General features: G+C 41.8%; 1 non-coding gene across 1 annotated transcript; it reads right to left on the bottom strand.

Annotated features, from left to right (window-relative positions):
* Positions 1–206: 206 nt before the first annotated feature.
* LOC130959886 (small nucleolar RNA R71) lies at positions 207–314 on the bottom strand. Its single transcript, XR_009078877.1, has one exon. It is a non-coding gene; the product is annotated as a small nucleolar RNA R71 (small nucleolar RNA).
* Between the last annotated feature and the right edge of the window lie 3255 nt (positions 315–3569).

Below are 3569 nucleotides of genomic sequence, written 5' to 3'. Positions count from 1 at the left end.
CAGTTTTAGCTGAGTTCTTGCAAATCTGTGACACTGTCAAGACTAATGGGGTAGACCCTGAGGTCTATAGACTTATGCTATTCCCTTTTGCTGTAAGAGACAGAGCTAGAACATGGTTGGATTCTCAACCTAAAGAAAGCCTGGACTCTTGGGAAAAGCTAGTCAATGCCTTCTTGGCAAAGTTCTTTCCACCTCAAAAATTGAGCAAGCTTAGAGTGGAAGTCCAAACCTTCAGACAGAAGGATGGAGAATCCCTCTATGAAGCTTGGGAAAGATACAAACAATTAATCAGAAAGTGTCCTTCAGACATGCTTTCTGAATGGAGCATCATAGGTATTTTCTATGATGGTCTCTCTGAACTATCCAAGATGTCTTTGGATAGCTCTGCTGGAGGATCTCTTCATTTGAAGAAGACACCTACAGAAGCTCAAGAGCTAATTGAAATGGTTGCAAATAACCAATTCATGTACACTTCTGAAAGGAATCCTGTGAACAATGGGACAAATCAGAAGAAAGGAGTTCTTGAGATTGACACTCTGAATGCCATATTGGCTCAAAACAAAATATTGACTCAACAAGTCAATATGATTTCTCATAGTCTGTCTGGAATGCAAATGCACCTGGCAGTACTAAGGATACTTCATCTGAGGAAGAAGCTTATGATCCTGAGAACCCTTCAATGGAAGAGGTGAATTACCTAGGAGAACCCCATGGAAACACCTATAATTCTTCATGGAGAAATCACCCAAATTTCTCATGGAAGAATCAAGAGAGACCTCAACAAGGTTTCAACAACAACAATGGTGGAAGAAACAGGTTTAGCAATGGCAAGCCTTTTCCATCATCTTCTCAGCAACAGACAGAGAATTCTAAGCAGAACACCTCTGACTTAGCAACCATGGTCTCTGATCTAATCAAAACCACTCAAAGTTTCATAACTGAAACAAGGTCCTCCATTAGGAATTTGGAGGCACAAGTGGGACAGCTGAGCAAGAAAGTTACTGAACTCCCTCCTAGTACTCTCCCAAGCAACACAGAAGAAAATCCAAAAGGAGAGTGCAAAGCCATAACCTTGGCCGAATCTGGAGAGGAAAGAGAGGAAGAGTACGCCACTGAGGAAGACCTCAAAGGGCGTGCACTAACCTCCACTGAGTTCCCCAATGAGGAACCATGGGAATCTGAGGCTCAACATGAGACCATAGAGATTCCATTGGACTCACTTCTGCCTTTCATGAGCTCTGATGAGTATTCCTCCTCTGAAGAGGATGAGTATGTCACTGAAGAGCAAGTTGCTAAATACCTTGGAGCAATCATGAAGCTAAATGACAAGTTATTTGGAAATGAGACTTGGGAGGATGAACCTCCTTTGCTCACCAAAGAACTGGATAACTTGTCTAGGCAGAAATTACCTCAAAAGAAACAAGATCCTGGGAAGTTTTCCATACCTTGTACCATAGGCACCATGACCTTCAAGAAGGCTCTGTGTGACTTAGGGTCAAGTGTAAACCTCATGCCTCTCTCTATAATGGAGAAGCTAGGGATCTTTGAGGTGCAAGCTGCAAAAATCTCACTAGAGATGGCAGACAACTCAAGAAAACAAGCCTATGGACTTGTAGAGGATGTTCTGGTTAAAGTTGAGGACCATTATATCCCTACTGATTTCATAGTCCTAGAGACTGGAAAGTGCATGGATGAATCCATCATCCTTGGCAGACCCTTCCTAGCCACAGCAAAGGCTGTGATTGATGTTGATAGAGGTGAACTGATCATTCAAGTGAATGAAAAATCCTTGGTGTTTAAGGCTCAAGGATATCCCTCTGTCACCATGGAGAGGAAGCTTGAAGAACTTCCCTCAAATCAGAGACAAATAGAGCCCCCACAGTCAAACTCTAAGTTTGGTGTTGGGAGGCCACAACCAAACTCTAAGTTTGGTGTTGAACCCCCACATTCAAACTCTAAGTTTGGTGTTGGGAGGTTCCCACATTGCTCTGAGTATCCGTGAGGCTCCATGAGAGCCCTCTGTCAAGCTACTGACATTAAAGAAGCGCTTGTTGGGAGGCAACCCAATGATTATATTTTATATATTTCTCTTTGTTATTTTATGTTTTTTGTAGGTTGATGATCATAAGAAGTCATAAAATCCATTGAAAAAGCAAAAACAGAATGAAAAACAGGAAGAAAAACAGCACACCCTGGAGGAAGAACTCACTGGCGTTTAAACGCCAGTGAGGCTAGCAGTTGGGTGTTTAACGCCCAGTCTGGCACCATTCTGGGCGTTTAACGCCAGAAAGGGGCACCAGACTGGCGTTAAACGCCAGAAAAGGGCAAGAACCTGGCGTTAAATGCCAGGAATGGGCACCAGCCCGGCGTTTAACGCCAGAAATGCCTCAAAACGTGATTTTGAGTGCCATTTGGTGCAGGGATGACTTTTTCTTGACACCTAAGGATCTGTGGACCCCACAGGATCCCCACAAACCCCTCACCTATCAAATCCCATCTCTCTCTTCACCACTCACCTCCATAAAACCCCACTTACCTCACCATCCAAATTTAAACCACTACTTCTTCCCCTTTTGGCCTAACCACAAAGCCATCTCCCTCTCCTCCATTTCCTCTTCTTCTACTCTCTTCTTTTCTTTTGCTCGAGGACGAGCAAACCTTTTAAGTTTGGTGTGGTAAAAGCATTGCTCTTTGTTTTTCCATAACCATTTATGGCATCCAAAGCCGGTTCAACTCAGAAGGCATGACCTCAAGCCCATCACTAAGAACAAGATGGAGCAAACAAGAGACCCCTCTCATCAAGAGATCCCTGAGATACCTCAAGGGATGCACTTTCCTCCACAAGACTATTGGGAGCAACTGAACACCTCCCTAGGAGAATTAAGTTCCAACATGGGACAACTAAGGGTGGAGCACCAAGAACACTCCATTCTCCTCCATGAAATTAGAGAAGATCAAAGAATCATGAGAGAGGAGCAACAAAGACAAGGAAGAGACATTGAGGAGCTCAAGCACTCCATAAGACCTTCAAGAGGAAGAACAAACCGCCATCACTAAGGTGGACCCGTTCTTTAATCTCCTTGTTCTTTATTCTTCTGTTTTTCGAAAATTATGCTTATGTTTGTCCATGTTTGTGTCTTATGATCATTAGTGTCTTAGTGTCTATGCCTTAAAGTTATGAATGTCCTATGAATCCATCACCTCTCTTAAATGAAAACTGTTTTATTACAAAAGAACAAGAAGTACAGGATTTCAAATTCATCTTTAAAACTAGCTTAATTAGTTTGATGTGGTGACAATACTTTTTGTTTTCTGAATGTATGCTTAAACAGTGCATATGTCTTTTGAATTTGTGGTTCATGAAAGTTAAAATTGTTGGCTCTTGAAAGAATGATGAAAAAGGAGACATGTTACTGAGGATCTGAAAAATCATAAAAATGATTCTTGAAGCAAGAAAAAGCAGTGAATACAAAAAAAAAAAGAGAAAAAGAAGGAGAAAAACGAAAAAAAAGGAAAAAGAAAGAAAAAGAAAGAAATAAAGTTGTGATCCAAGGCAATAAGAGTGTGCT

The sequence above is a fragment of the Arachis stenosperma genome, unplaced genomic scaffold (assembly GCF_014773155.1).
Source record: "Arachis stenosperma cultivar V10309 unplaced genomic scaffold, arast.V10309.gnm1.PFL2 arast.V10309.gnm1.Scaffold_100025, whole genome shotgun sequence".
NCBI classification, from domain to species: Eukaryota; Viridiplantae; Streptophyta; class Magnoliopsida; order Fabales; family Fabaceae; genus Arachis; species Arachis stenosperma.
This window is presented reverse-complemented; position numbering and strand designations above follow the sequence as displayed.